Source organism: Antechinus flavipes, chromosome 4, assembly GCF_016432865.1.
Source record: "Antechinus flavipes isolate AdamAnt ecotype Samford, QLD, Australia chromosome 4, AdamAnt_v2, whole genome shotgun sequence".
Taxonomy (NCBI): Eukaryota; Metazoa; Chordata; class Mammalia; order Dasyuromorphia; family Dasyuridae; genus Antechinus; species Antechinus flavipes.
Window position 1 is genome coordinate 340,114,857 of NC_067401.1, and position 20,889 is coordinate 340,135,745.

The following is a 20,889-nucleotide window of genomic DNA, read 5'->3' on the forward strand; positions in this document are numbered from 1 at the left end:
GTCCTTGACGCATCCACTAACTTCTTCAATTAGTAAAAAACAAAAACAAAAACCACTTATTAAGTGGACATTAAATTTAAAGATGAAAAGCAATATGGTGCAGTGCATAGAATAATAATACTTAGCAATAATATGACCCTTAAAACTTTGTAAAGTGTTTTATAAGTATTATTTCATTTTATCCTCACATCCTTGGGAAGTAGATTCTATGTTATTATTTATTTGTTTTTTTTTTTTTTTAAACAAAAGAAGGATATTACAAACAACTAGTAAGTTTCTAAGATAAGATTAAAAATCAGGTCTTTCTGAGTCCAGTTTCAACCATCCTATTCACTGCATTCCCTAGCTACCTCTATTGAGATTTAACCTCTTAGTACTTCAGTTAATTTTCTAAGGTAGGAGTTTTTTATGGTACCTTTTTATATCAGTAAGGAGAGTTTCCATACTGGGATTCCACAACAATAGTGAAATTACAGGTCTGGGGAGAAAACTAGACAAAACAAGTGCAAAAATAATTAAGACATGATGACTGTCCATCAATGAGTTTAGTTTATTATTTCAGTGATTATTAGCAGTGAGATGCTGTTTCATCCAGGCTTGATTAGATATAACTTAGTACGGCTGAAAAGTACTTTGGGCTTAGCAGGTTCAGTGATAAATAATTCCAGCTGAAATGTTACTTGATTCATTGATAATGATGTGGGCCAACTTCCCTTGCTTCTCAGAGTTTGGGTGTTACCTGGAATTTCAAACTTTAATAGTATATTATTCTTCTTTTCATTTGTGACTCCACTTGCAAAGCTCTACTTTTACTCAGTCTGATGATATTATGACAATGCACATCCTTCAGCACCAGGATGACAAAACTCATTGCTTCCTGGAGAGCAGGAACCAGGTCTAAGTTCCTTTATATTTTTCTTAGTACCTAGCACAGCATTCGGCACACTGACAGTATTCAGCACACTGCTGGGCACATAATAGGTATTCAATGAATGGTTTTTTGAAATGACATGAAAGATCAACATTTTGAACCACACAGAACTCTGGAGGAAAATACCAGTGCAAGCCAGGAAATGAAATTGAGATGTTATGCTTCAAAGTGGTGTGGTATGACTGCCCAAATTTTAGAGGCTATAGGAATCATAGAGAACATTTTGGGAAGGAGATGCATCTCTTATCACAAGCACAATTCTACTTCAAGTCAGTATTTGTTCTAGCATATACCAAAATTTATACAATGGGTAAGACCAGCCCAAATAGGCCAATGGAAACCAAAGTTTCCCTGACTTCTCCCCTCCAAGACTTTTTTTTTTTTTTTTTTGGCTACTGAGAGACCATCACAACTCTGAGTTGATTAATAGCTCACCCAAGCTCAAGTTTCTATCGCTTGAAGGTCTGAAAGGAGCTTTTTTTTGGCCATCTATCAAGTTAATACTCAAGTTTGATTTCCTCCATTTTACAGTTGACAAAATGGCATTTTGTGAAATTGAAGAGATTTGACAAAAGCATGCAAATGCAGTGTGATGGAACCCAAATTAAAACCCAGCTCTTCATCCTAACCAGATAAATATTCTCTTCTCTTTTCCTCCCTCTTAAGTTAGTGTCAGTAATAGTCTTGAAAGTATATAGGGGATGAATATTTGAGGCAGCATGGCATGTTGAAAAAAGATTGGATTTGATGCCAGAAAACTATAGATTGAATCCTAGTTCTGACTTCAGGTAAGTCAATTATCTTTTCTCAGTGCCAAAGAAAGATAGTTCCTGTCCTCAAAGAGCTTGTTTCACTATAAATGCTGAAAAGATGGAATGGGGAGTTGAATAATGTTAGAGAAATGTAGTTTAATGGGAAATGGAGAGATAGATGTCCTAGATGCCCCCTTTAGGTGGAAGGTCTGGGAGGAACTATCCAGTCAGAGAGAGTATCAGCCAGGGCAGAAGGTACTTCTGAGATGTGAATTCCAAGACTGAAATAAAATGATGGAATTGATTTAGATTGGACTAGATCAATTCTAAGTTACCTTTCCTAATGTTGCTCCTATTATCTATGCTTCAGGTAGAGATTATATTAAATGAAGCTTACGGATTCTTTAACTTCTAAGATTCTATAAAACCACTGCTTCTTACATGCATTTGCACAAGATGGTGATTCTGTTGTCACTGTCACAACTCATAACAAATTACAAGCTGTATCGAATACAGCATACAATATTTTTTATAATTTTTGGTTTATGTCACATCTATTTCTGAATATTCCCATTTTACCTACCTCTATCCACTGGATCTTCATTCATAATAAAGTTATTCAAAAATTTTATTTTATTGTTTTTTCCATTTAAAGTACAGTAGTCATGGCATATATTGTTTTCTTGGTTTTATTTACATTATTCTGTATGAGTTTATGTGAGTGTTCTCATGTTTCTCTGAATTCCTCTTATTTGTAATTTCTTGCAGCATGATGATATATCATTAGCATTATAACAATACTAGTTAAATTTATGATTATACTAATAATAATAACTAAAAGCAACTAAATAAATAGCCAGTGATAGCAACATTTATATAGTACTTACTATGTGTCAGGCAGTGTGTGAAGCATTTTAAAATTATTATCTCATTTGATCTTTACAACAACCATGGGAGAGAGTTATTATTGTCTCCATTTTGCAGATGAGGAAACTGAGGTGAGGTAACTTTTCCAGGGTCACACAGTCGCTAGGTATTTAAGGATTATTTGAAAATCAAGTCTTCCTGATTCCAGGCCTGGCAATCTATCTGCTGTATGACCTAGCTACCCTTTTATTACATTCATAGCCTACCATTTGTTTAGACATTCCCCAATCAATAGACATCTATTTTATTTCTGATTCTCTTCTTTTATAAAAGTGCTTTGTTCAATCTTTACAAATATTTAATTGGTGAATGAAAGTGGCTCATACATTTTGGCTTATATGATACATATTGTGTAGACTGAGCACAATACTGGCATTGAATGATAATAATGATTACTTATCTATACGGCAAGTAGGTGATCTTATGGAAGTGGACTATTAGAATCCTAGTAATTCATTCAATATCACAAGTACCCAACAAGGATTCAGAGCACTGAATTTGAAAAATTGAAGAGGATAATTGAAGATGAGTTGGGGCCAAGTCACTCTCTGATTGGGTAAGTGAGAAGAGAGTTTATCTATCACTGTGAAAGAGAAAATTTACTTCTTAATAAGTGACATCCACTAAACTGGATGAATTGGAGGCAAGAAATTTGATAGTATTCACAGATTTGATTAACCAAAGTTTGAATGACTTATCATTGTTTATAGCTTTGCCAAACTCCAATTCCACATTATGGTTACCATCTGCCTCTATCCCTTTTCATGTTTTATGAAATGGAACTGGAATAAATCATGCAATTATACTTGATCAGATATTATACTAATTTATTATTTAATCTCAACTGGATGCCACTCCTTTGCTCATCTCTAATTGATTCTGTATCCCATTCTCCACAATTGTAAATTTTGTCTTTTTCTCCTTGAGCCTCACAACACCCCAACAGCATTCTTACTCTCTACAATTTAGATCCTTGACTTTTTCTTAACCCGAAAAATCAGTTCCTCCACCATAAGCTCCCACTTTCCCCCTCCTCATTATCTCTCAATTTCTTCTCTGATAGCTCTTTGACACCACCTTCTGCCATTGTCTTTTCTTATTCCCAGCTTCTAATTTACCTTCTTTTTTTCCCCCCTAAGGCTGACTTCTCCATGAGTTTCTTTTTTCCTGTTCTTAGAGTCAATTGGCATCACAAAGGATAGAGCCTAAGACTTAGAGTCAGAAAGACCTGAGTTCAGAAAGTATGAGTTCAAATGTGACTCAGATACTTACTAGCTATAGAACCCTTAGCAAATCACTTATTAAAGACTGGTTTCTTCAATTGTAAAATTGCAATATTGATAGCACCTACTTTATATAGATTGTGAGGACCTACTTTATGTAGGTTGTGAGAATTAAATGAGATAATACTTGTAAAAAACATTTAAAATAATGTCTGGCACTATTCAAATACTCATTTCCATCTTTCCTTCTCTATTTCTTTCCATTTTCTCTTCAAAATTGCTCCCACTATCATACTCCCCAACTCCCTAATTTTCAAAATTTTCCTAGCTACTCATTCTTTCTCAGCTACCTGCAAAAACATTTATCCCATTCTTGAAAATAATCTGCTAGATCTCACCATACCTGATAATTATTGCCTTATTATTCTCCTCCCTATATCAGTCAAGCTTTTAGAAATGCTATCTAAACTCATTGTCTTCACCTCCTCTTTCCTCTTCCTTGCTTCTTAACCTGTACAATTTGGATTCCAACTCTATAATAACTGAAACTGCTTTCTCCAATGCTACCCAATAATTGCTTAATTGTCAAATTTATTTTTTCTCCTCAGTTCTTATCCTTCTTGACCTTCCTATATCACTTGACATTATAGATTATCTTTTCCTACTCTTTCCTTTGTGGGTCTTTGTGATACTGCCCTCCCTTGATTCTCCTGTTTGGCCAGTCTTTCTCAGTCTCCTAATATGATAATTTATATCGTGTTAAGCAAATGTGGGTGCTTCCCAAGGCTTTATTTGGGGCTCACTTTTCTCTCTACACCTCATTACTTGGTAAGTAAACCAGCCTGTGTTGGTTTATTCATTATCTTTATGCAGATTACTCCAAGATCTATTTGCCTAGGGCTGATGTTACAAGCTGCTTATTGACCATTTAAAATTGGATGTTACTTGATATCATAAATTCAATGTATCCAAAACACATATTAATGTTTTAATCCATCCTTCTTCCAAAATTCCATTATTATTAAGATACCACTAGCCTTCCAGTCATCCAGTCTTACAACTATGGTGTCCTTTACTCCTCATTCTCATTCAACTTGAATATCCAAAGCATTGTCAAACTTTTTCAACTCAATCTTTATAGCATTTCTAATATATGTCCTCTTTCTCCATTCACATAATAACACCCTGGTTCTGGTCCTCATTACATTTCACTGAAACTTTAGTAGGATCTTAACTGGTCTTCCTGATTTGTCTATTTTTCACTCTATTCCATCCTTCACATAACTGTCAAAGAACTTTTCATAAAATATAGATCTGACCATGTTACTCTTACTCAGTAAACTGCAATGGTTCCCTGTTCCCTTTAGATTCAAATATAAACTCCTCTATTTGTTATTTAAATCTTTAAAATCTGGCCCCTTTCTAATTTTTTTTTTGGCCTTCTTATATACATTGCTCATCCCAACATACTTTATGATTCATCTATCCTGACATACATCTTCAGTACATAGGATGCCTCATCTATTATTAGTGTGCCTTTGCATTGATTGTCCTTAAAGTCTATAATAATTTCTTCCCTCATGTCTGTCTCTTTTAATACCTGGCTTCCTTCAGAATGAACCTTCAAAATTCCTTGTGTATGTCCTTTATATACTTATATATGTACAGGTTATCTTCCACATTAGAACATAAGTCCTTGGAAGACAGAAAATGTTTTGCTTTTTCTTTTGGTTCTCCAATATTTAGGACAGTTCTTGAAATATTAATTAGCTACTTCTTTTTTAGAAACTGGGTTTCCTTATGTCATGCAGACTGGAAGTGCAGTAATCACTAACAGCTTGATCCCAGTATTAACTGATTCAAGAAGCTTTGACATACTGTTTTCCCAACAGGAGCCAGTTTGTTTCTCCCTGAGGAATCTGGTGGCTCTTTACTCTCAAGGGCTCACCATATTGGTACTGACTCCCAATCAACTTTAGCCTTATAGCAACTTAACACTTCTCAGTTTAAGTAGATGGATAAACTAGCTTCTTTCTCCCTAGCAGCAGAAATTGCAGGAAAGAATGACTACATCTGGCTGAATTATCTTTTAATAAATTTTTTGATTGGCTGACTTGAAGAAGATCAAAAGGGCCAGAAAGTGGTGGAAAATGATGAAGTGGAAGCTGAATACATGTGACATATAAAGCAAAAATGCAGGATTTGGATTAAGAAAATTGGGGCTCATAGTCTAACTGCATTATTATCAGTTTCGTTACTTTAGACAAGTTATTTTACTTGAGTCCTAGTTTTGTCTTGGAAAATGAGACAGTTTGGATTAGAAGACAGTTTTTCTTTACATCTCTTTCAACACTCATTCTGTGATCTCTTGAAATTTTTAAAAAGGTGTATATACTTTTGAACCTATTGCCACATAGTCACTAGTTAAATTAATTTTTTTTTTTTTTGCTAACAACATTGACTTTGGGCCATTCTTCCTTCCCTTAGGATGATTACCAACAAAGATTAGGATATAGTTATTTTTGTTTAAATAATAGCAACAATACTTGCTCATATACATATATTGCCTTCAGATTTCCAAGGGCATTTCCCCAAATCATTCTCTGAGGGACATAGTGCTGGTATTATTATCTCCATTGTACACATCTACAAATGGAGAATCAGATGGATAAATAAATTGTGTAAAGTTACAAGACTAGGAAATACATTTGGGATTTCAATCCTTGGCCTCTGACACCGACTTTCTCCCTTCACAAGAACAGAAAAATAGTGCCACAAATATTATTTCTTCATAAGATAAAAATCTGCTATGTTTTTTACTTTTCATTTTTGGATCTGTCAAGAAAACCAACTTTCTGAAACTAGTCTTCATGCAGAATTACAATAATGGAAAATGGATTGTGTCTTTTTGTAGTATTACAACCATGGAAAAATTTTTTGCTTCCTCTAAATGGAGCAGAGTATTGGGTACAAGAATGGAAAAATGGGTTGATGAAACTTTTACTACTCTTTTGTGATTCCTTTACTAAGATTTTTTTTAAAGTTAACCACATACCTACATCTAATCATGGGCTGTTTATAACTCTAAGGAAGATTAAAACTCAAACCAAAAAGTCTGTTATGATTGACTTGGGAACATAAAATTCACATTCTCTGATTCATAGTATTTTTCAGCAACCCTAACTTCTCATATTGTTCCTGGGTATGCAAAAATCATAATCTTATTCATTAAGATTTGTTACCAGTATTGGCCAGTAGCGTGAGGGTCCTAGGCCATAGCTTTCTCCTTGTCCTTTGTGAAAAACAGATAGGATAATCTTGTATTGGTTTCCATTCTCTTTGATATTTTCCCTATAAAGTAAGCAGATTAGATTAGAAGTCTTATTAGGACCCTTCCAGATCACATTATGTATAGGCTTTCATTTCCTTAGAATTAGACAAATGACTATAGTCATTGGGGCTGTTAATTTCCCATTCCTCCTTTAGGTGGCAGCACTTTCGCAGTGAAATATTAATGGGAGGATGGGGGTAATATGGGGGAGGAAAAGAAGGAATTTGTTTCCCAGATCCCTGAATTTTTCATAGAAAGAAAGGAAGCCAAAAAGAGATGCAGGTCTTTGGAAATTTCCTTGTTGGCAGAGTATTGTTCATTTTTAACCCTTGGCAGACAGCTGCAAACAACTGAATGGCTAAAAGAATGTAACTGAATTAAAACTACCTCAATTTGGACTGCGAGAAAATGAGAGAGAGAGAGAGAGAGAGAAAGAAAGAGAGAGAGAGAGAAAGAGAGAGAGAGAGAAAGAGAGAGAGAGAGAGAGAGATACTGATTCCAGAAAGAAGAAATTAAGCATCAAGCCATATCAAAATCAAGGGGAAAATATTTTTTACAATATGGTCAAGATAAGTCTTGGATTTTCCCTAATTCCCATGAAGGACACAAAATATAAATGGAGATGTCCAGTTGTGCTCTCCAAACTAGACACATCATAGTTATATTAATCTTTTCTTTCATTTCCCATTGGATTTTCTTATTCTGTCTGCTGAAATCTAAAACACACACACATAATAGAATTTGTCAAATATTCAAAGTAAGACATGGTACAGATGGGTACTGGGGCGGCAGGGTTGTTTTACATTCTAATTTTCTGAAAGCCCTCACCCACATCTTCTCAGGGTATTTGTGAGTAAAATAGGGTATATGAGGAGGGTTACAGGAAAGAGAAAAGGGAGGGATTCAGGGGTGGATGCTATGAAGCCCCACTGTAGATCTTTTGTAGCCTGCAGGAGCCCTCTGAGTCTCAATATCACGAAGTACAGTTTGGTTGCTTGGTTTTATTTGATTGACAGCTTTTTAATCATAGGCTCTTATTTCTTTAATTATTACTTAATCTCGTTTCCTTAAATAGACTATCAAATGTTCTTTTTGAATTTTTATCATATTTTTGATTATCTTGGTTTTGCAGTCAGAATGTTCATATTTCAGAAGAAATAGTGTGGAAAATGTGGATTTTCAGATTTCTCTTAACACATTCTTATTTTAAAGAATATTATTTTCCTAGTCTTCTAGACTAGGTCAGATATACATATATTAATGGACCTGAAAAGAGTTGACTGAGGTGAAGAACATGACACCATTAAAGGAGATTTCCATTTAAGGAAAGTAGGAGAGCCCTTTAAAATGACCACATAGTTCTTGAAGGGAGGGACTATGACATTTGCTTCCTTTTAGTTTCCCTCCCATGCCTATGAAAGTGTTTATAAGAAGAATAACTTTCATTGGACAATTAAATATTCCATACAGAGTTTCTGAGTGTAGCTCAAGGCTGAATAGACCTAAGAGGGAAGGAGTCAATTCATACATCAATTGCTACTAGGTTAACCCCATTCATCTCTTTTGCAGACTAATTCCAATTTCCCAAGAGGCATAACTTGATTATTTGTGTCCAAAGTCCAGACCACGTTATTTCTTTTTTGGTAAAGGAATACCCTTTTTCTTTGAGATATTGAACCATATTAGACTACATGTAACTAACTCCTGGAGGATCCTTCTAAGGGCAAAGATCTGTCTACAAAAGCTGCCACGTGGTTTTATAAAGTTTCTCCAGTGTTCCTAATGCCTACTTTCTAAACGCTGCCTGTTTAAATCTTTTTTTATCCCTTCAAAGCTAAGTTCACTTGCCATCACCTCCATGCAACCTTCTCAAATACTTCCAGTTGTTAATGTGTTCTCAATGCACTTCTCAATGACCACTTATTCATTTATTTGTTTATATATTGTATTTTCCCTCTTAATTAATATTCTTTACCCAGTAGACTGTGTTTTTTTAATCCCTAATACCTAGCATAGTGTCTTGCACATAGTAGTACTCAATAAAAGAGGGAAAGGAATAAGCATATATATAGCACCTACTATGTGCCAGGTACTGTGCTAAAAGCTTTATAGATACTATCTCATTTGATGTTCACAACAACTCTGCCAGGTTGTTATTACCTCAAGTCAAGAAAACTAAGGCAAACAGAGGTTGTGACTTTCTTGGAGTCACATAATGAATGTCTGAGTCTGCATTTGAATTCAGGTCTCCTTGACTCCAGACCTAGTAATCTATCCATTATGTTACCTAGTTGCCTAATAAACAATAAACTTTGAAGGATCTCCACCCTAACCTAAAACACATCTCATTATCTTTCTCATAAATTGTACCTCTTTTCCATAACTTCCCTATTTCTGTCAAAGTCATCCAAATTCCCAAACTTGGAATCATTCTTGACTCTTTACCTTTCTTCACTCCGTGTAACTAATCAGCTGTCAGATTTTTAAAATTCTACATCTCAAACATTCCTTACATCCACCCCCTTCTTTCTAGACACATGACTATCACATAATTCAGTCTTTTGCCACCATTGATTGAACTACTATAATAGTCTTAATTGATCTACTTCAAGTTTCTCTCCTCACCAACCCACCCTCCACACTTTTGCCAAGGTAATGTTCTTAAAAAAAAAAAAAGCTTTGTATTTTTCCAAATATATGCAAAGATAGTTTTCAGTATTCACCTTTGCAAAACCGTGTGTTCCAAACAGGAGGCAAACAGGATTAAGTGATTCATCCATGATTATACAACTAGAAAATGTCTGAGATCAGGGAGATGTCTTCTTGACTCCAAGTCTGGCATTCTATCCACTGTGCCACCTAGGGTCATACTATAACTCTGGGTTCATTTTAGATGGTCCTGGAAGAGAAATAGGGGTCCTAGATCAAGCAAAACTCTGAGAAATCCATCACTAGCAAACTAAAAACCCTGGATCTACCATTGAACTGTCCTTTTTACCCCAAATTTCTCAGTCTGATGCTGACTCTGAGCAGATCCAGATTCCTAGGATCCATTCCATAAAATCAACAGGAGAACTTCAGCGTAAATTTAGGCATTAAATTTGAATCACAATTTAATTAAATAAGCTTTTATTAAGTCCCTGCTAGATGTAGAGCAAACCAGTTTCTGGGAGATATATAATGTACACAATAGAAATAGAAACAAAACTATACAAAATACATAAAAGGTAATTTTGCTAGTTGTGGAAGTTTATTCAGCAAGCTTTGACCTCACATGAGGAAAAGAAGAATAAAGATTCAAGAATGACCTTAAGGTTGGTAGACAGTGGGTAGTCTTGTTAGAAAAGAGGAAGTTAGGAAGAATGATATGTATTTTGGGAAAAAGTGAGTTGTGATTTGGACATACTGAATTTGATATGTCTATAGGACATTTAGCTTAAATGTCCATTTGACAGTATTATAGGACTGTAGTTTTCAGAAGAATGACCGAGGTGGGATATATATATATATATATATATATATATATATATATATATATATATATATATATATATAATATATGTCTGGGAGTTATTCCCACATTAACAGTAATTGAATCCGTGAGAACTGATTAGATCACTAAGAATAAAGGAAGAATCCAGAAGAGGACTTTGGAGGATAATCATGAGTTATTTTTAAAAAAGGAGATTGGGGATGGTTATAGAAGGATGAGGCTGAAATCAGTGACTTTGCTTAGTGCTTCTCATCATTGCAGTATTTAAAAAACAATGAGATCAGTGACACTCTCAAATATCAAAGACCCTCATGGTAGTGGGTTTATATACACTTCGAAGACTAGGTGTTCTTGAGGGTGACAATCAAACTCTGTTTGATTATGGATATAACAGTTAGGGGCTGGACTATATTTCAATGATAACCTTGAGGTATATAATTTGGATCACCTAACTCTTGGTCACAGAGACATCAACTTCCATATCACCTATCTAACAAAAAGGAGGATCCACATTTTCCCGCACTTGAGTAAACACAATGATCAGGAACCCTCCCAATAGCCCAAACTCAGAATTCCTTTTATGTTTGATTAGATCTTGGCCTGGTTAAATTTTTGAGAAAGATTTCCCACACTGGTTGATTTCTGGATGAAGAAGTAGGAAAGGGGAAAAACCTTGGTTTTGATTCAATAATCAGTTATTAATATAAGGGAAAATAATCATTTTTCTCATTCTATGGTGGCCCAGTTCACTTAGTTTATTCATTCTAATCTTTTCTAAAAGCCAAAAAAAACTTTCAAAAAACTAAAGAAAGATTATATTCTTATGTGGGCACATGAATTATAAGACTATTATTTTGAGATTTTTAATAGCAAAATTCTGAAAAATGGTTTCTTTTCTAGCACAGTATTAAACATGATATGCATGTTTATATGTATGTGTATGTTAGTAGATGATAAATATTTGCTGATGAATAGCAATGAGGAAGAATTATTTTATTTGCCAAGTTGTATATTCAGAGATAGAATTGGAGCATGTAGAACCAACCAGTCAACCAAACTTTAATTTCTTGCTATGGGCAAAGTACTGAACATGCAAACATGCATATGACATTGTCTCTGTCCTCAAAGAGATAGAATCTATATGGAAGGATAGAATCTACAGATAGAAAGATAATTATCAACTCAAGAATGATAAGTATTTGAGTGAATAGCAGTAAATCAAGAAGCAAGAATTATCTGCCATGTGCCAAGCACTGTGCTTCCCCATTCCTCTTAATTCTAGTGCCTTCCTTTTGCTAATTATTTCCTGTTTTCTTGCATATAACTTGTTTGTGGTGATCTATTAGACTGAGTTTTTGAGGGCAAGGATTGTGTTTTGCTTTTCTTTGTATTACCAGTACTTATTACAGTTCCTGGCATATAGTAGTCACTTGGAGGCAGCGAGGTGGCACAATGGATAGAATTCTGAGCCTGGCATCAGTCTCCTGAGTTCAAATCTGGCCTTAGATATTTACTAGCTGTAAGACCAACCTTTCCTCAGTTTCCTCATCTGTAAAATGAGCTGGAGAAGGAAATGTCAAACCATTCTTGTATCTTTGTCAAGAAAATGGGGTCATGAAGAGTCAGGTCACTTATTTGTTTACTAATTTAGACATTGAACTCAACTGGTAAAAGTTCAGCTCTTTTGAGTTGTACATTATTATTATTATTTTATTTTACTTTAGTCACTTTATTTCTTTGTTTATCTTCACTAGGAGCTAAAATAGAAGGGAGCTGATGAATGTATAACCTATGCCCTAGGCAAGAGAAGCCAGTATTTTTTTTCCTTCTTTTAGCTCCTCATAGGCTCAAATAATAACAGATCAGATTATATACCTCTATAATGCTTCAGAATTTACAGAATGCTTTCCCTACAATAATCTTCTAAGAAATGTAGTCAAATGTTACTATCTCTATTCTTTCAATAAGGAATTTGAAGCATTGAGAGACTAACGATCAGAGACATAGGATAGTACATCCAGGTCTTTTGCCCTCTAAAACCCATATTTTCTCAACTATATCATGGTCTCTCTTTATGGATATTCAATATCCAATACAGACAATCGTCTTGACCTAAAGGACTGCTTGCCCTTTGGAGAGACTGAAGGTCTATACCTAACAACCCAATTCTTGGAAATCCAGGCAAATTTTAGCTTGGAGTTCTCAAGAGAGTAATAAGATCAGACTCAAAGGAACATTAGGAAAACTATTAGAATGGTCTTGCTATTTCCCATGAAGTAATTCTCAGTTCTTTCATTATTTTGTTCATCCTCTTCTGGATGTATTCTAGCTTTCCGGTATCATTCCTAAAATGTGACATATAGAATTAAAGATAATTCCCTCGATTTATTATGATCAGTGCAGAGTACAGTAAGACCATCACTTTTTTTCTGCCTCTATTAATATAGCTTGAGATTGTATTTGTTTGTTCTATCCTGCTGTTTTGTTGACTTACACTGAGTTTATTGTCCACTAAGATTTTCATTTCTTTTTCCTAAGCTCTAGACCACTAAAACTAAAGAAAAATAAAACAAAGCTCAAACAGAATATTCTCTTATTAGATTATAAGTTCCTATAGTAGATTGTAAATTCCTTGAGGAAAGAGACTGTCTTTTGCCTCTTTGTATCTCCAGCACATAGTACAATGCTTGATACCTATTAGGTGCTTAATAAATATCAATTGATATTACATTTCATCCTCTTAGAACTTGTGTTGTTGATTTTATTTTGTACTCTGTGACCCAACATATTAACCAGATTTCTTAGCTTTAATTACTCAAAAATTTGGTAAATATGCTATTTGTGCTATCATGTACAAGTCACTGATAAAAATATAAAATAAAAGAGAGATAAAGACAGATCTTCAGGATATTTCACTAGAGACTTCTATCCAGGTTAATGATGATCTATTAATCATTAGTTTTTAGGTGTAGTCATTGTAGTCATTCAGCCAATTCCAAATTCATCCATCTATATAATAATCTAGGCCATATTTCTCTCTTTAGAGTCTTTGTCAAATGCCTTAAATTATGCTTCAGGTATAGTAGTCTCTTGCTTTACAAGCTAATAATAATTAAGAAAAAAGATGAGGTTAGTCTGGAATGACTTGTTCTTGAGGCAGCTAGGTGTTACTGTGGGTAGAAAACTAGACCTGGAATCAGAAACACCTGAGTTCAAATCTAGCCTCAGACATTTACTAGATTTAGGAACCTGGGAAGTCAGTTAGCTTCTATTTCCCTCAGTTTCCTCAAGTGTAAATATGGATAATTGCACCTACTTCTCAGGGTTATTAGGATAAAATAAGATATTTGTATTTTGCAAACCTTAAGATACATTATATATGCTAGCTATTATTATAGATATTATGATGAATTCCTGCTGTATCTTAGGGAGTTTTACTTCTCTTTCTACATATTCAAAAATCTTTTTCATAGAATTTTATCTCAAATCAAAGTCAATTATTTCTAAATATGTCTGTCTCTTCCTCCCTCTTTTCTTGTTCTTTCTCCCTGCAATGTTTTGCTTCAACATCTCTATATCTTAATGTCCCTCAAGGCCTGGTCTTTGTCACCTTTTCCAAGAAACCTTTCCTGATATACCAAGCTAGAAGTAATCTTTCCTTCCATTCAATTCCAATAACATTTAGTTTCTATCTCCCTTTGAGATAACAAATTCTACCTTTTGAATAGTTACTTGTGTATTCAAGAACAGTCAAGAACAATTTATAAAAGGAGTGCTAGGCTTTGACCAGGAAGAAATGGGTTCAAATCCTGTCTCTGATACCCTAATGACTATTTTCCTCATGCAAGTCATTTTACCTCTTTATATCCCAAGTAACTCTCTAGAATTTATCTACACAAGTATAAATTGGTTACCATTTATATTAGTAAAAAGATCAGATTTAAAACTGGAAAAGACTTTAGAGTCTAATTCAACTATCTTTTTAGATATGAAGAAACTGAGATCCCAGGAGATCAAATGAATTGCCTAGAGTGAAGGGAGTTACCCGCAGTAGGAGCTCCTCACACAGACAGAATCATTGAGGCTTTGTATATTTGCATATTAAAATATATTATAATACATACACATACTTATAATATGTATATAAACATGTATGTGTGTATCCAAATCTTATTTCTCCTACCAGATTACAAATTCAATGAGAGCAGGGACTATGTTTTACTTATATTTATATACTCCAAGTGGAGTACATTGAATTTAATAGGCATTCATTAAGTATTTATTGATTAATGGAATGACTGAATAAATGAAGGAATTTTCATTTCTTCCAGAGGGGCAGCTTGGTGTATATGAGAAGGATATATGTTTCTCTTAGTGCTGGCTCAGTTTCCTGATAAGACCAATTTAGTGTGCTTTAATATATGCGTACCTCTCCTCCAACTATTCATTAAACAATTATTGGTTGAATGGCTATTGTGTATAAAGCACTGTGTTAGGTTCAAGTACACGAAAGTATAATAGCTATTAATTTAAACACAGATCCTTTAGGTGTCTGGAACCAATCTGATAGTTTCTGAACATTCTATTCTTTAAAGCATCCATTAGCAGATATAATTTTAGAGGGTTTGAATGTTGGAATTGGCAATGGCTCTGCCAAGGCATTATGTTTTGGAAATTTGAATTGGGAGACAGTTTCATAGAAACTTAGATTTGGGAGAAATCACCTTATGTAGCCTTTGCACCGTCTTTTCAGGAAAAAAAAAATCTGCCCAAACTCAATTTAGCATTACAATCTTATAATGTTAAATGGCATTTTTTAAAGTAAGAGATGGAGATTTTATCAGATCTTAGTTGCATTAAGTTACTTAACCCTGAATGCTTTATCAATAAACTAACAAACAAATAAATAAAAGCTGCTTTTTATGTCTTTGAATGAGAATTTCTTTATTTTCTTAGTTTATATTCTGAAACCTAAGGCACAATGGCACTTTGCTCATATTGTATTTTGGGAATAAAGATCCCTTTTTCACAGGCATTGAGCATATTGAGATCCCTTTTTCACAGGCATTGAGCATATTGATTGAAAAGGACTTTAATGATCTGTTTTTTGGGGAAGAAAAATTTACTATTTTGTTTTTTGATTCAACAGATTTCTAGACTATCAGATAGTATGCTAGTAAAGCTATTAAAACGCCACATAGGCAAATATCAGTGGCAGCTACCCAAAGACTTAAACTTCAATTCATTTTATAAACAATTTATCTTCTCCAAAATACATTAGATTAAAATAGATCCTCTTAGAAAGTTTAGAACTTAATGACTAGGCCAATATGAAATGTAAATTTGGGGACATTATTGCCTATGAAATGGCTTTTGGGGACAATTATAGAAGCATATGATGCTTTTATATAAATAAACAAGAATATTTATCTTAATTATAGAATGGTTTTATAATGGTCTTTCTATATTTTGTAGACCAGAAGGCTCCCTCTTTAGGCAGTCAGGACATGTTGAATTAGTCATTTAAAATAAAAAAGATCCTAAGAGAAGAACTCATGCTACAAGAATTGTTCAGAGTTTGGGTGGAACCTAATCCTTGCCAAACTTTAGCTTGATATAGCGGGTACGGAGCACAACTTGTAATACAAGAAACCTAGATTCAAACTCCTGTTCTGACATCCCTCCTCTGATATTTATCGGCTATGTTACAGTTGGCAAGTCACTTAATCCCTTAGTGTCCCAGGCAATTCTGTATAACAAACTTCAAGAATAGCTTCTTATCTGCATTGTGGTAGTCCCCCATACTGTGAAATCATAGGTTTGGGCCTTCTTCCTTCTCAGTTCATATATCTCTCAATCTGGGATGTCCCATCTTTGCAAACGACTAATCCTCATCTTCCACAAATTTTCTACTGATTGTTATGTTAGATTTCCTATTAAAACCTAGACTAGTAGTTTTCACTTCAGATTCAGATTCACTAATCTTACTACTGTTCATGTTCTATCCAGTTTTATTTCATTTGAAAAATATTGAAGAATAACAAGGTTATTTGCAGCATCCATTGATCAGTCTTTTGTTCCATAGATAAAAGCCATCAATGGATGAAACCTTACAATTTAAATATAGATCTTAAACGTTAAATGCTTCTTTGGAGTCTTTATGATAATATCACTGCTAAAAACAGAATGAACAGAATAGAACTTTTATTTCTGAAAAATGTCAAATGGGTTGTGTGTCTTATAAGTCCTTATTTTTCTTTTCTTTTTAAATACCTTGGAATAGCTTTTTGGTGATGCACAACTCTTGATAGAAAAATTAGGAATCCTCTTGTTTACCAGTGACATGATTGATCAGAGGAGAGTTTTAAGAAACATATTATTCTATAAAGTAAAAATTAAATAATAAATCCTAAAAAAGAAGCATTTGGACATGGTGGCTAATTATTGGCATTATTGGCTCAATATTCATGACCCTCAAACTAAAGATCATAGCATTTAATAGACATTCACCAGCATTGAAATGAAAAATCCCAAGTAACCATATCCAGCAGGTCAATTTGTCCTATTTAAGGATACTTTGAGGCCTACTCTCCAGAGAAGGATCATCAGAATGCAGTTTTACTTTCAATCAGAAGTTCTATGGACCCCAACGGAAGTTCTTTCAAGGACAAATCAATTAAACAGTAATATCCTCCTGAAAACTTTGCAGGCTAAAATTGTCTATTTTATGCAGCTTGTAGAGAACTGTGGGTCTTAACCAAGTACTTGTATAAGTGCTTGAGAAGATTAAAAGCTTTTCTCTTCCCCACTTCACCCTCCCTCCATTATTGATTCTACTTACAGGCCCTCTGGCTATGCATTGGTTTTCTTAAGTGAGTCAGTCTTCCATCTGGGTTAGAATGTAAAATGGGCTTTAAACCTATTGCCCCAGAATGAAACCTTACTTCTCTCACTTTTACTACAGATAGTAAACATCACTGAGTGATTGATTAGTATCTAAAGCCCTTGCCTCTCATTTTAGCTAATAGTACTTGCACTCCAAGCACTCGTTAGTCACAAATTGATTGTGATAAGACATCCGGGTTTGAAAGAGGCAGTCTGATGGCCCTCTTAACTTTCTACTTTTTCAGGTTATTTAGATTTTGTGTTTGTGCTGCCAGATTGTCTGAAAGCATATTATTTAAACTTTCTTTCTCCTATTTCCTCTCTCCACCAAATTTCTTTGCTAAATTTCAATTTCATGTTATAAATTCTGCTTTTCTTTAGAAAGCATTCATTTGAATAGGTTCCCATGTCTTTTGTAAAAAAAGGTGATTAAGGACATTGCCCACTATATTACCTATTGTCCCTTCTAGAACAAGGACCTACCCAATAATTTCCTCTGGGTGTTTAGTTCCAAGAAAAAGTTTCTGTGTAGACCAATTTGTAAGCTTACCTGCCTCCTCCCTCCCAATAAAGTCATGAAAATTATCATCTATCATATTTCTCTTTTGGCCATAGCTTCCAGGAAACTCTGAGCCATAGTCTACCATAGTAATTAGCTCATTTTAGTTGCCTGCTAACATTTACCCCTTTTATAGAAACTCTGTTCTGTTCTCATGCTTAATTGAGAATTATATTTAATTTTTAAAATTTTGTTCTATTTTTTATCTTTAAGTATTCTATTTGGCACTGTTTATTTTTTTTTTTAAACTGTCTCCAAAGATTTTGATGATTGGTATCCTATAAATCTTTGACAAATAGATTTAACTTTATGGAGTTGGGTGTGGGGAGAATTTCAATAGGGGATTTAGGCAAAGAATTAGAAAGAATATTGCTGAAGGTGGGACCAAATATTTCATATTTAGGGGATAGTGGATACCATTTATCTGGTCTTCTCAAACTATCTAATTAAAACACTGATGATGATCTAGGTCTTTGTGATGAGTGCCTAGCTCTCTATGTTGTATGATTATCTTATCATTATGAAGAGTCTGTATATAACATTATTTTTTTCCATTTATAACATTATTTTCCTATTCTGACCTATACACTTACTTTAATGTAATATAGGTAGGTGTTTTGGCATTACAAAAATGCCACAGAATGTCTATCAGCATAAGCACCAATGCTAAAAATGACTAAAGGGCCCAATGGAATGCTGTGCTGTATGTGTTATTAGAGCAACTGAGAAGAGAAGGTTTCTGAAACTTGGTTGTTTATAGCCAGATGGGCAATACTGATTTAGTACAGCAAATAGGGAGAGAGAGAGAGAGAGAGAGAGAGAGAGAGAGAGAGAGAGAGAGAGAGAGAGAGAGAGAGAGAGAGAGAGAGAAAGAGAGAAAGAGGGAGAGAGAGAGAGATTCATGCATTAATAAATATTGATGCGTATGAGCAGTAGTGCAATTGTATTTTGTGTTGTGGAGAAAGAAGACTCAATTCTGGGAATTGTGTATCCAGACAGGGAAAGTCAAGGGAAATAAATATCTCCTTTCCAGATGGATAATAAAGGCTTTGGGGAAGAGATGAGATTTCAGAAACTTTTTGAGAGATGAAAAGGAGAGATCTTAGTGAAATGGAAGAGAAAAGATGATTCCAGGAAGAGGGTGTGTTATAAGAGAATGTTTGGAGGCAAGAGGGATGAAGGGAGCTAAGATTAAATAAGTCTAGAGTAGGAAAGCTCTAAAGCAGAAGGAGTTGAGTGATATGAGGTGGTGAGTAAAAGAGAAGGTTATGAGCATTGCAAGTTTTCAACTTGTTCAGATGGTTTGGGAGGCTCAGTTTGGCTCTGAATTTTTCTGCAGTTCTGGGAAAATCATATTGACATTCTGTGTCCTCATTTGTCAAAGGAAAATATATCAGTATAAGACAATGGGCAGATTAAAGTATATTTTAAAAATATTCTTTTTGATAAACCTGAGCACAAAACCCACCAAAAACATTACAGAGGAAACTATGTATTGGGATACTGATGAGAGCTTATAGAAATGAATATATCTAATACTCCCTTGCCCCATTTAGTGGGAAAGTCTATTTTAAAAATGAAAAAAAAAATCATAGGTTTCAAATAATTTGAAATTAACTTGCATAAAATTACTTTAGGAACCAAGGAAAACAAGAAAGAAAAGGATTATTTTGTGACATGTGTTATGTGACAGTCAGTCCGGAGAATAATAAGAATCCAAATGAACCTTTAGTGTATAATATAAATGGATTTTTTCATCACCGAACCTGAACTGAATAGTAACTTGTTCCTGGCTCACTGCTGAAAGGACTTGTCTTGGTGGAAGTAAAAAGCTGTCATGGCATCAAAGAGAGAGTGCATATCAAGGTCTTCCCTAATTCACACTCAGTTCTAGCCTAAAGGTAACTGGCAATGTAGAAGTGTGACTTTTGAAGTTTGCTTGTAGACATAAATTATTTGCAATCTAATATCAGCTCATATCACCCTCCTGATCTCCCCCAAAGATTCCAGGATTTTAGGTGAATTGATATTAATTAAAATTTTATTTTCCCCCCAAATAGATTTAATAATTAATTAATAATAGATTTATTAATGATTTAAGATCTCTACTAGTGAATTTGTTATATTTACAATTATTAATCTTGATCTCTTTGATAAAGTTCTTAAAAATATCCACTTTACTCTGTCTGGACTTATTTCCTAATAATTAGTTTTTTCTTATCCTACTTTACTCTTTGCAACCTTGTGGTACTAAACCTTCAGATGCTAAAAAACAATCTTATTTCTCTAAACTCCTGTTGTCTACTGCTTGATTTACCTTTACCTCAATGCTATTCCGTAATGTTTCCTTCTAAACCTATACTCTTCCATTCTGCCCTATGAAATTATAATTGTATTTATATAATTTACTATAATTAACAACTTTTCCTTCATTTTAAACCTTTTCATCTCTTGCTACTTGTATTTCCTGGAACTCATGGAGACCAAGCTTCTCTAGAATGGCATTCTTATCACTGCGCATCCTTTCTATTACCAGTTGCATCTTCATTATAGTCCCTAAATCTCTGATCCTTGTGGGGAATTCTTGAGATATTTTTTGCTATTTCCTCTTTCAGATTTCTGCTCTATAACCTTTCTTTCTTTGAGGTTTACTCTATTTGAATTTACTAATTCTATATCCTATACCAGTAACTGTATATGTATCCCCTTCCACTCCTCCCATCCCCACAGATAGTCTTTACTATCAGCCTTCTTCATCTCTTTTTTCATCCCTTTTTTCAGTTTTCTG

General features: G+C 34.2%; 1 protein-coding gene across 1 annotated transcript in view; it reads left to right on the plus strand.

Moving 5' to 3' along the window:
- Positions 1 to 20,889, plus strand: part of ESR1 (estrogen receptor 1) — a 532,517-nt gene that overhangs the window by 92,782 nt on the left and 418,846 nt on the right. The gene's annotated exons all lie outside the window — the stretch shown is intronic.